The sequence below is a fragment of the Callorhinus ursinus genome, unplaced genomic scaffold (assembly GCF_003265705.2).
Source record: "Callorhinus ursinus isolate GAN/ISIS: 27379988/994484 unplaced genomic scaffold, GSC_fseal_2.0 scaffold88, whole genome shotgun sequence".
Lineage (NCBI taxonomy): Eukaryota > Metazoa > Chordata > Mammalia > Carnivora > Otariidae > Callorhinus > Callorhinus ursinus.
In genome coordinates, this window is record NW_027397150.1 from 240,553 (window position 1) to 253,925 (window position 13,373).

A 13,373-nucleotide genomic window follows, 5' to 3' on the forward strand; every position below is an offset into this window, starting at 1 on the left:
ATCAGATAATCTTAAAGTGATGGCTCATAAGGTGTTATTTTTCACTTCATTGTGGTCCTCACTTTTCCCTCCGTTTAATAATTTATACAAGCTCTCATTTTTCTGTCTGATAATATAAACATAGAATCAAGAGGGTCACCTAATTCAAAAAGAGCATAAACGGTATCTCTGCATTTATAAGAGTAACCAGTGATGTGCAAACAGCAATCACCTTGCCAGATGCATTAAACACCAGGGAGCGGGTGCTCTAGAGAACCGAGTATCCTATCTAAATGTGTCAAAGCTCCAAAACTTTGATAGGAATCTTCTTTGAGTAAACACAGGGGAACCATTATAAGAGGCAGCACGGGAACCCACCAGCCCATCTTGATGATACTCTGGATACTACCCATACTGTTCATTTAGAGAAATCACAGCACCCCATCTTTTTTCTTAGGCGATCAATTAAATCAACCAGACCACTCGATGGTGGAGGAGGAATTTGCCCATAGGATTGTGGCTTTAAGTTGAAAGTTGTAAGAGAATTGTACTATTTGTAAACATCACTGTGGAGAACATAATAGACAGCATATTACTAAGTGTATTCATTTGATTTGTGATTACTTAAGACCATGAGAAGATTTATTAGTCAGACGGCTTACTAGGATTTACATTTATAAACACAGTTGAAAGTGTCTAGGAAATTTAATTAGCTAAGCTCCACCCCCCTTTAAAAATATGTGTTAAACTTTCATTAGCAAAAACTTGTATTAAGCATTGTTTTCTGTTTTTTGGTTCTTGTTGCTGTTGGTACCAAATATCTTGACAATATTTAACCATAAGTATCTGCAAAGTCTTTTATGTGTCTTCAGTCCACCTTCGAATACACTCCAAAACTCACATTGGGTCATACTGATCTAATATAATCTCCTTAGATTCTACTGATCCATACAACTGAGCAGCACAAGCAAGGGATTTCCCACAGAGGGCGAGGATGAGGTATAGACTGAATACTTAACACTTCATCTTTAGTCCCTGCCAAATTTTTACCCAGGACAATTATTGTGATCATTTAACAAGGTTTAAAACATTTAATTGGGTCGCCCAGGGTCCCTCGGACTTCAAAGTTCATCCTCACCCTTGGTGTTACCTTGCTCTGACTGGGTTCTCATGCTGCTCTCTGCTACCCTTCAGGTGGTGTTCTCTGGCTCAGCCCAATTGCTGCCCAAAATTTGGCTTAGGAAATCTTATGATGTGGAAATTCATGACAGTCCTGATGAAAAATACGTTAACAGGACTACCTGGCTTCTGTGGTGCGGATATCTGACTGTATTTGCCCCCTGAGGAGTGAGGAAGAGGGTCTGCTTCCTCTTTCCTCCCTAGTGCCACCAGATGTTGCTCTTTCCTGATCATCGCTAAGGTCCCCTTCCCTTCCCACATCCTGGGAGTCCTGGGTTGTTACCAGGTCTGTGACACTCATTGGGGACATTGCAGGCATCAGCTAGACCTTGCAGAGCCTCACTTAATCCCCAACACTTCTTTTCCTCCCAGGTTGCCCAACCTGTAGGCTTGGGGAGGCAGGAAGGGATCTTACAACAGCTTGGGGTCTTCCTCTACCATCACTCTGCCATGAATTTCTCTTGTTGCTGGCAGCACATGGCCTGGAACAGTGGTTTGATACTTGCTTGATTGTGCACACAAGGGCCACACAGTCCCCAGGAGACCATTTTTCATGGCAGGAAGGGAAAAAGTCTACCCAGAACTTTTCTCCTTCTAGGAAACACTGTAATTTATTAACAAATTGTATTTCAGGAGGAGGAGGAGGAGGCAAGATGGTGGAAGAGTAGGGGCCCTCGCTTCGTCTGGTCCCTTTGATTTAGCTACATAACCATCAAACCATTCTGGACACCCATGAATTCAGCCTACATCGACGTGGCTGGAACTGGAGGGCATTATGGTAAGAGAAATAAGTCAATCAGCAAGAGACAATCATCATATGGTTTCACTCATATGTGGACTATAAGGAAAAACACAGAGGATCACAAGGGAAGGGAGGGAAAAACTGAATGGGAAGGAATCAGAGAGGGAGTCAAACCATGAGAGACTCTCGACTCTGGGAAACAAGCTGGGGGTTGTGGGAGGAGAGGTTGGGGCGATGGGGCAAATGAGTGATGGGCATTAAGGAAGGCACGTGATGGGGTGAGCACTGGGTGTTACGTGCAAGTGATAAATTGTTGAATACTACATCTGAAAGTGATGGTGTACTATATGCTGGCTAATTGAATTTAAATTAAAAATAAAGGGAATTGTATTTCTCTGGAAACAGGGTCAAAAAGCAAAGTCTGACCTATGGAGGAGTTACTTTAGACTTCATATGAATGAACTCACTTAATGCTATAGCTCTGGTTCCCCATCTAATACACCCAGGAGTCAAAACTCTGTTATTTCCCCAGTGGGCATTATTAATATCACAGTGTTCTCTGCAATATCCTTCAAATTTGAGTGGGTATTTTGACGATCATTATAACTTGATAAGTATATATTCTTTCTTTGTTTTTAACATAGGCCAAAGACTGTGGAAGTCATGGTGAAGGTTATCTCTTTCCTAACTATATTTGAAAAGAAATTGCATCCAAAACACAAAGCCAAATTTCCTCAACATCTCATTTTTATACTCTTTTCCCCTCAAAAGTACACTCAACATAGCAGCTTAAAACTTAAAAAAAAAAAAATCTTCCAAGGCTGGTTCCCCTGGCTCCCCTCTCTCTTCACCTCTTCTATCTCTAACCTTCTTCTCTTTTTTGTTCAGGGTATTTTCTTCTATAGCTACCTCTGTGCCCTCTCTCCAGAAATCAGTCCTTCCACTCTGGGTTTCTCCATCCCGTTATCTCTGTCAGGACTGGATGCTGAACTGAGCAGGCAGTGAATTCTACTTAGGTAGAGGAACAAGAGGAAGGCATGTTAATTTATATTTCAGTATTTTCCTAGGCAATGCAGTTACATTAACAAAAATACACATAAAGAATACATTGCAATAACAGTAGATCATTTGGAAGTAAGTGTATTGCTAGTAGCATTGAAAAATGGTAGTTTTTCAAGAAAAATAATTTCACACTATGTCAAAAGATCTGTTCAAATTCTTTCTGGTTCAGTAATCCCATCTTAGAAGTATCCCCCCAAGAGGCAAGTAAACGTCAAAATATACAAAGATGTTAGAAGCAGTGCACTGTGAAGTGAGGTAACAGAGGGTGTCATAAATACCAAAACTGATTCAGTCAAAATCATGATTGAAGCTACATATATAGGATACAGTCCTAGGATTTGAAAAATCAAATGCTCATTCTCGGAAATGCAGGTACACAAGATTCAACATAAGAGAGAAGAAGGAGGCCATGGCCCAGTTCTTCCCAACAGGAGTCACCATCCAAAAGAATCATTTGTAGATCTTGATCTTTTGATAAGGCTTGGTAGACCCCAAGTTCCAGGGAGCAGCCTAGAACATCACCAGGTGGCAGTCAGCTGGAAACTCTGATACAAAACAGTAACGGAAGAACAAGGATTGACTTTTTTTTTTTTTAAAGATTTTACCTATTTATTTTGAGAGAGAGAGCACAAGCAGGGAGGAGACTGAGAAGCAGTCTCCATGCAAGCAGGGAGCCCGATGTGGGGCTCGATCCCAGGACCATGAAATCATGACCTGAGCCCAAGGCAGACGCTTACTTAATCGACTGAGCCACCCAGGTGCCCAAACCAGAATTGACTCTCAATGGCTCTCCACCGTTTTCCTCTGTAACACTTTGAATGGAGATCACATGCTCTAGTCCACACAGGAGCTCACCAGATCTAGAAAACGTTTTCTCAATTACCTGGATGCACAAAAGTAGGTAGTAGGTGGAAGGTGAAAAGAAAAACAAGACAAATTAGTCTCCTTGAGCTTCTGATACCTGTGCCTGCAGAGACTTCCCCCCAGATTCTGTAAGTAGGTGTTGATACACACTGGCAGCTCCTTCCCACCACCTGCTTCAGCCTGGACAATCACTGTCCTGCACTAGGACCAGCCTTAAACCATGTACATGTGTGTCCCTAGTACAATCTGCAGAGAGGATGCTGGTACAAGCAAAGGTGGAAGGAAAGTGTACTTCCAGTCAATGTTCCTGAAGTATTTCCTATCATGTTATCTTGGGGACAATTTGGCATAAACCAGAGGGGACCTGAAGGCTCAGGTGAGGTTGCTACAGCAGGAAATGGAAGTCCAGGGGTTCCAGCAACCTAGGCACCACCCCCATCAACCAAGGGCATAGGGGATCAATACCTCACCTGGACCTGTGGCCACAGTGTAGCAGGAGCTGGAAATGTCTGTTTAGGGGAGAGAAGATCAAGATCTACTGAAGTTCAAGTGACTTATCATAAGCCCTTCCCTCTGACTCCATGTCCTGCAAACACTACTGGTTGGATGAGACCCTGCCATACAGCAAGTGGGAAGAACAGGGAAATGCTCCATCCCTCCTCGCTCTCATGGACCCCTCAGTGGCATGATAGTTCATTGTTCATGAGAATTAACTGAGCTTTATGTGTTCAGCTGTGGTACTAATAAAATTGAATTAATAACTTTAAAACATACACAGATAGTGGTTAGTAGTTACCAGCACTGAGATTTGCGGTATGTCATGGAAGCTCCCTGAGCAGAGCTCTTCACTCCCCATTGATAATTATAAGTGTTTTCCTCTGCCCACCTTCCAGGCAGTTTTGAGGACCCGACACTTCCAATGATGTGAATGATGCCCTTTGTACATGTGAAGTGCTGGATACATACTGTGTTTGTCATGAGTGAGGCAACAAAGGGCTGCCCCCACAGAAGGAAGTTCCAGCCTGAAGGAACAATCTGCAATTCTAAACCAGCAATGAGAAAAACAACTGTGTTAATATTTTTTAAAATTATTCTTCCATATTGTTTATGACTTCATTTATTTTATTATTCAGAAGGACTTTGGCCATACTTGGTGACCACCCACTCCCTAGATGTGGCACTGGGGTGGGAGAGGGGAGGCCATATTTGCTAACAGAACGAAGAGGCCCACTGAAGTGTTCTGCTCCAGTGAAAGAGTGGTTCTCTTCTTAAGATAAAATTTGTTTTCAGTATCTAGATTAAGTGACCCAGGTCAATATTAAGTATTTATAAAGATTTATTTATTTATTTATTTGAGAGACTGAGAGCATGTAAGTGGGGGAGGGGCAGAGGCAGAGAAAGAGAGAGAGAGAGAGAACCTCAAGCAGACTCCCCACCGAACGTGGAGCCCGACATGGGGCTTGATACCAGGACCCTTAGATCATGACCTGAGCCGAAACCAAGAGTTGGAGCTCAAATGACTGAGCCATGCAGGTGCCCCAATATTGGTTTTTAAATAGTAATTTCTTCATAAACATGTAATAGGATCTTACTGTAAACTATTTTATAATCTCTCTTTTATAAAGATTTTATTTATTTATTTGAGAGAGAGAGAGAGAGAGAGCATTAGTGGGGACAGGGCAGAGGAAGACAGACAAGCAGACTCCCTGCTGAGCAGGGAGCCCGATGATGCAGGCCTGGATCTCAGGACTCTGAGATCATGACCTGAGCTGCAGTCAGATGCTTAACCAACTGAACCACCCAGGTGCCCCTATAATCTCTTTCTGTTTACTTAGCTGCATATCATGTATCTCTCTATATATATCAAAAAATATGTATTTACTTCAGATGGAACTACACATTATTCCATTTTGTGAATATGTAAGAATTAATCTAACCACTCCCCTAAAATTGGGTGATTTGATTGTTTTCAGCATAATTAATGCCCCAATAATGAACATTGTTTTGCAATCACCACCTTAGCTTGACCTATTTTGCATGTTTTGATTTGTGGTTGAATGAAGGACTTAGAGGTAGTTTAGATTTATTAAGTGAGGAACTCTTAGAGACACTGCATTTAGCGTCAAGCATTTAATCAGTATTTATTCATGATGGGGAAGCAGTACTAATGGCCTGTGGTTTCTGTCCCTGGAGGACAGCCTAAAAGGAAGTTTGTTGACTCTGACCCAACAGCAAGCCTGGCTCGAAGACCACCAGGACCACTTTCCATTCTAGTAAAGAGGGAAAAAGTAGAGGGGCTGCAGGGCCCCTGGGCGGCCCCCATCACGCACAGACTCTCTTGGCTTAGGAACATCCTGCTCCCTTCTGGGAAGCTACGGCAGCTTCCCTCAGAAATGCAGAAGTTGGGTGCTGGTTCTGGACTCAGACATTTGCTTCCTGTGGGGAGAGAAAAGGAAGTGATTTCTCCAGTACCTCCTGACGTCTGGGGATCTAGTCCCATGTCCTCTGCATGTGCCACACTGTCCTCTGCTGCCCGTTCGTATGTACTGTCCTCTCTTCTCCTTTCGAGGCACAGGCCCCCCCCACCCCCCGCGTGGAAAAGAAAGCAGAGGTATCCTGCGTGGGGCCATCTAAGGCAGTTTGGAGTTTGACAGATGCTGAGGGGTCATCCCTTTCCAAGCCAGTGCAGTGAGGGATACGACTCATTCTTTCCACTAACACTTACTGAGCACGTCGGTGCAGGAGGCACCGTTGGACCTGGGTGATGTCTCCGGAAACACAACGTGAAGTTTTTGGCCTCGTGGAGCTTACCTTCTCGTGGAAAGAGACAAGATAAATAAAATACATGGTGTTTCATATGTTGATAAATGCTGTTTTACAAAGAAGGTGAAGGAGATGAGGAAAGAGCTGCTTTGCTGTGGAGCTAGCCAGGCAAGGCCTCACTGATAAGGTGACGTGGGAGCAGATGAAGGGATGGACCATGCTGCTGGCTGGGGGGTGAGCCAGTGCAAAGGCCCTGATGCAGGGGAATGATGAGCATTTCCTAGGAATGCCAAGAAGGCTGTGGTGACTGGCAGCATGAAGGGAAGTGATGGGAGAGGAGACCAGAAAGTGTATCTGGGAGCCAGGTGTGTCATAGCCAGAATCTTATAGCCATCGTGAGCACCCAGACTTTTACTGCAGTGGAACATGGAAAGTCACTAGGGAGAGTTCTGAGAGTTTCCATCATGCCCAGCTGATTGTGCATCGGCTTGAAGCAGGATGATGAACATGTGCTTGTACCACGGTTGTAGTAACCCTTTTGACAATATGAATCAAGAGCCTTAAAATGGTTAAAGCCAGGGGCACCTGGGTGGCTCAGTCGGTTAAGCATCTGCCTTCGGCTCAGGTCATGATCTCAGGGTCCTGGAATCGAGCCCCACGTCGGGCTCCCTGCTCAGTGGAGAGCCTGCTTCTCCCTCTCCCTCTGCCTGCCTCTCTGCCTACTTGTGCTCTCTCTCACTCTGTCAAATAAATAAATAAAATTTTAAAAAAAGTTTTCTTTAAAAAAATGGTTAAAGCCAACCATTAGTGGCAAAATAGAATAAAAGATCCCATTGGTAAATAGAAAAAAAAAATTAAGGATGAGGTACTTCACAATAAGCCAAGCAAAACATTGCAGAACTTATATAAAGACATTTTCATACTCTAACGAGTAGGATAACACAAGATTTAAATAACACCACAATGCAAACCCTATTCTCAGACTACCGTATCATAAATATTATTTATATATTTATTCTTCATGAATGTTATTTATGTAGTTATTTGTTAATTATTTATGTGTCTATAAGTTTGATGTAATATTGATAAAAGTGCAGAATTCATTTTTTTGTCTTTTTACTAGATAAGATCATTCTAAAGTTCCCATGAAGAAATAAGCCTAAGGAAATAAGGATGATCAGAGAAATTTTGAAAGAGCACGAAAGGGTACAAGCCCCATGATATCTGAGAGTGTATTTTAAAACCATGAGAATCACAAAGCTGAGAAAAAAATGAAATCCATGAGAATCAATCCACAATACTAGGTGGAGACTCCAGCAGCCCATTCTCAGCAATTGATGGAGCGAAGATGGATAAGGAACCACTGGACAACACCACCGAGCAACAGGACTGAGTGACATTCCCAGGACCCTCCACCCAACAGTAGCCTGCACCATCTTTCCAAGTGTACATGGAACATTCACCATTACAGAATACTTCCAGACTTTTCCTGGGTGATGAATCAAAACTTAACAAGAATAAAATAGCTGAAATCACACAGAATATGTTCCCAATCATAATGGAATAAAACTGGAAATGAATTTCAGAAAAAAATAGTAAAATCACACATTCAATGCAATCCATATCAAAATACCATTGATATTTTTCACAAAGCTGGAGCAAACAGAATCAGACAGACACATGCAAAAGACCGAAACTGGACCATTCTTTACACCATACACAAAGAGAAACTCAAAATGGATGAAAGGCCTAAATGTGAGACAGTAATCCATCAAAATTCTAGAGAAGAACACAGAAAGCAACCTCTTCGACCTTGGCCACAGCAACTTCTTGCTAGACATGTCTCTAAAGACAAGGGAAACAAAAGAAAAATGAGCTATTGGGACTTCATCAAGATAAAAGCTTCTGCAGGGTAAAGGAAGTAGTCAATAAAACTAAAAGGCAACCTACTAAATGGGAGAAGATATTTGCAAATGACATACAGATAAAGGGCTGGTATCCAATATTTATAAAGAACTTATCAAGCTCAACACCCAAAAAATAAATAATTCAGTCAAGAAAGGGACAGAAGACATAAACAGACACTTCTCTAAAGAAGACGTACAAATGGCCAACAGACACATGAAAAAGTGTTCCACATCACTTGCCATCAGGGAAATACAAATCAAAACCATAATGAGATACCACCTTACACCAATCAGAATGGCTAAAATTAATCAGACAGGAAACAACAAATGCTGGTGAGGATGTGGAGAAAGGGGAACCCTCTTACACTATTGGTGGGAATGCAAACTGGTACAGCCACTCTGGAAAACAATATGGAGGTTCCACAAGACATTAAAAATAGAGCTACCCTACAACCCAGCGATTGCACTACTGGGTATTTACCCCAAAGATACAGATGTGGTGAAACGAAGGGGTACTTGCACCCCAATGTTCAGAGCAGCATGTCCACAATAGCCAAACTATGGAAGGAGCTGAGATGTCCTTCAACAAATGAATGGATAAAGAAGATGTGGTTTATATATACAATGGAATATTACTCAGACATCAGAAAGGATGAACACCTACCATCTTCATCGGTGTGGATGGAACTGGAGGGTATTACGCTAAAAGAAATAAGTCAATCAGATAAAGACAGTTATCACATGGTTTCACTTATATGTGGACTATGAGGAATAATGCAAAGGACCATAGGGAAAGGGAGGGAAAACTGAATGGGAAGAAATCAGAGAGGGAGACAAACCATGACAGACACTTGACTCCGGGAAACAAACTGAGGGTCGCAGATAGAGAGGTGGGTGGGGGTATGGGGCAACTGGGTGATGGGCATTAAGGAGGGTAGGCGATGTGATGAGCACTGGGTATTATAAGCAACTAATGAATCACTGAACATTATATCAAAAACTAAGGATGTACTCTATGTTAGCTAATTAAATTTAAATTTAAAAATGAATAAACTAGAAAACAAAACAAACAAAAAATATTTCAAACAGGTGGAAATTAAAACACATAGTAAACCAAACCTCATAAAGAGCATCTACTGAAACTCTATAGCTCATGTCATACTTAACGATGAAATACTGAGTATTTCTTCCCTAAGATTTGGAACAAAACAAAGATATCTGTTCTCACCACTCTTATTCAATAAGACAGGATGTTTTAACCACTATAATAAGACAAGAGCAATAAAGAGGCATACAAATTAGAAAGGAAGAAATAAAACTGCCTCTATCTGTAGATGGCATGATTGTCTACACATGAAACCCCCAAGAATCTGTCAAAAACAAACAAAGAAAAAACCCTCCTAGAACGAAAAAGCAAGCTCTATCCAGTCAAGGTATTCAAGACTGACACACAAAAATCAACCATAGTTCTGTATACTGACAGCAAAAAAGTGGAAATAAAAATAAAACACATGGCATTTATAATTTCTTCAAAGAAAAATGAAAGACTTAGATATTAATCCAACAAAATTATGTACACCATCTCTATGCTAGAAATTACAAAATGGAAGGAATCAAAGCAGACCCACATACTTGAAGAGACATATTGTGTTTGTGGATTAGAATATTCAGTGTAGTACACATTTCAATTCTTCCTACACTGATCTGTAGGCTTAACAAAATTGCTATCAGAATCTCAGCAAGGTTTCTGTAGATATAAACAAGCTTATCCTAAATGTATATGAAGTGGGAAATTCTCTAGAAGGTAAAAACAGTTTTGGAAAAGAATAGAGTGGCAGCAATCACTCTTCCCAATCTTAAGAGGTACTGAGTAGCTATAGTAAGCAAGACTGTGCTTTGTCAGAGGGACAGACCCAAAGACCACGGAACTGAATAAAGAACCCACACAAATTTGTCCTGTTAAAATTTGATAAAGGGGCAAAAACAAGCCAATGAGGATAAGTAGTAGTCTTTTAAACAAATGATATTGGCGCATTGGATATTTATAGGCAAAACCAAAAACGAAAACAGAACTTTCAACCTAAGTCACATGCCTTATACAGAATTTACTCAAGATGGATCATGGGCTTAAATATAAAAGGTATAGCTATAAAACTTCTCAAAAAAAAAAAGAAGGATAAAATCTTCAGGACCTCCTATTACACAAAGATTTATTAGATTTAACACTAAAAACACAATTCATGAAAAGGAAAATTGATAAATCGGACCTCAGAAAACTTTAAAACTTTTGCTTTGCAAAGGCTCCTGTTAAGAGGATGAACATCCAAGCTATGGGCTGAGAGAAAATATTTTTAAACCACATAGCCAACAAAGGACTGGTCTAGGCCATATTTTAAAGACCTCAGGGGTGCCTGGGTGGCTCAGTTGGTTAAGCGACTGCCTTCGGCTCAGGTCATGATCCTGGAGTCCCGGGATCGAGTCCCGCGTCGGGCTCCCTGCTCAGCGGGGAGTCTGCTTCTCCCTCTGACACTCTTCCCTCTCGTGCTATCTCTCATTCTCTCTCTCTCAAGTAAATAAATAAAATCTTAAAAAAAATAAAGACCTCAAAATTAACCATTAGAAAAACTGAAGACCCAACGTAACAGAAGACATTCATCAGAGAGGATGTACACATGGCAAGAAAGCACAAGAGGAGAGAGGAACACCAGCTACTACAGAAAAGCCAACATAAACCAGTGAGTTGTCACTACACACCAGCCAAAGGGGCTGACAGTAAAGACAAAGTCTGGCACTCAGTGCTGTTGATGATGTGGAGGGCGAGGTCATGTGGACATTTCTGGGGATGAGAAACAGCACATCCACACCAGAGAATAATTTGGCAGATTTAAATAATGTATATTAAAAATGGACTTAACCATAGAACCCAGCACTTATACTCATGGGCAGAAAAATGAAAACTTATTTTTAAGCAGAAACTTGTACATAAATGCTTACAGCAGCTTTATTCATAATAGCCAAAACTTGAAAACTACCCAAATGTCCTTCTACAATTGAATGGTTCAGCAAAGTGCTCTGCATTCTATGATAAAAAAGGAACAAACGATTGATGTAGGCAAAAACCTGGATGATCCTCAAGGAGTTGTGCTGAACGAAAAAATGTCAGCCCCACAAGGGTACCTACTACATGATTCCATTTATGTAACACTTGGGCAATGACATAGTTTTAAAGGTAGAGACCAGGTTAATGGCTGTTCAGGGCTAGGGAAGGGTACGGAGGGGCTGAACAGTGCAAGGGTACAGTTAAGTACCTTGATTGTTGCGATAATTACAGGAAGTTGCACACATGATTAAATTGCATACAGGCACATACACACACACAGACCCATACCCACAAGTAAATCTGCACGACAACTAGTAAACTCTGAATAAGTTCTATGATTGCACCAATGCCGGTGTCCTGAGTTTGGCCTGCCTTATAGTAATGAAAGACGTTAGCCTTGTTGGAGACTGACTGTGGAAGACAGTATAGAGGATCCTCAAAATATTAAAAATGGAGCCACCATCTGATCCAGCAATTCCATTCCTGGGAATATATCCAAAGGAAATGAAAACACTGACTAGAAAAATGTCCACACCCCGTGTTTACTGCAGCATTAGCCACAGTAGCCAAGACATGGAAGCAGCCACATGCACATGGATGCATGCATGGATGAAGAGGTGTGTGCACATACATACCAGAGTGCGCAGCCATAAAAAACAGATAACAAACAACAAACAAGCAAAACAATAAACAAGGAAATCTTGCTATTGTCGACCACATGGATGGACCTTGAGAGCATGATACTAAGCAAAGTAAGTCAGGCAGAGAAAGACCAATACCGTTTAATTTCACAGTATCTATACTTGGAATCTAAAAGAACCAAACTTAGAGAGACTCATCGACTCATCTCTCTGGTCAGAATGTGCCCTCTGGGCGTTGCCCGCCACCTTTTACTTTGACAATCTCTTCACAGGGCTCTAGGCGCACCGTGGTGGAGGCGAGGTTGGGGTAAGCCTTGGTATTCAATGCCCCAAGACCTCAGACTCAGGCTGTAGAATGGAGTGTGCTCGGATTCATGACAGGGAACATTGAGAATGGGAGGAACCCTGTTTTCAATGCTACAGCACAAAGCTTCCTGGGATCTCTTCTAACACCTTTGCCCGTGGCCTGCCAGCCCTGAGGAAGAGACAGTCCCGTGTGCTGAGTTGACCTTGTGTTTTGTTGTGCGTGGGCCTGGATTAGCATGATGAAACACTGCACTGGGAATTTCCTCAGATGGTGGGCTATGTTTAGAACTACAGGGGGGTTTCCCAGGCAGCTGCCACTTGCTGACAGGAACCCGTTTTCCTTCTCAGTAGCAGAAGATAGCTATGGACATTAGCTTAAATCCTTCAGCTCTGCCTTGGGTGTCTCTGCTCTTGGGAAAGGGGCTTCGGTACCCCCACATTCCAAAATGGACTCATCTTCCTGGATAAGATCCACCTGACACCTGCTTCTGGAGCCTGAAACAGAGCTTTTGTGCTTGTATTTGTAGCCTTTCCTGATCATCTCAGTCCTGGAGAGATAGGAACTCCTGTGGCATCAGAACTTTGAGGGTTTAGGTATTATTATAAATGGGACCCTGTCACAGTCCCTGACTATACCCTGGCTCTCCCTGTACTTACTTTAGACTAATGGCCAGACCTGGAATACAGCCATAGCCATCACCTACTGGCCAAATGTACCACAGACTCCAGGCTGACACTTCACAGCCTGCGCTAGATTTTGAAACACCAATACCACCCACCAAGGTAAAAAGAGAAAAGAGGATTTTGAAAATTTTTCTATGTCAGCATCA

At 41.9% G+C, this 13,373-nt stretch overlaps 1 long non-coding RNA gene across 2 annotated transcripts in view; it reads right to left on the minus strand.

The window, feature by feature from the left end:
* Positions 1 to 5,951: 5,951 nt before the first annotated feature.
* LOC141371698 (uncharacterized) overlaps positions 5,952 to 13,373 on the minus strand; it is a 31,424-nt gene continuing 24,002 nt past the window's right edge. Inside the window, exons 4-5 of one of the 2 annotated variants that reach the window (XR_012376854.1) lie at positions 6,552 to 6,637; positions 5,952 to 6,262 (exon numbers count right to left, since the gene is read on the minus strand). This is a non-coding gene — a long non-coding RNA (uncharacterized lncRNA). The remainder of the gene's footprint in view (positions 6,263 to 6,551; positions 6,638 to 13,373) is intronic. The other variant, XR_012376853.1, reaches the window with a different exon arrangement.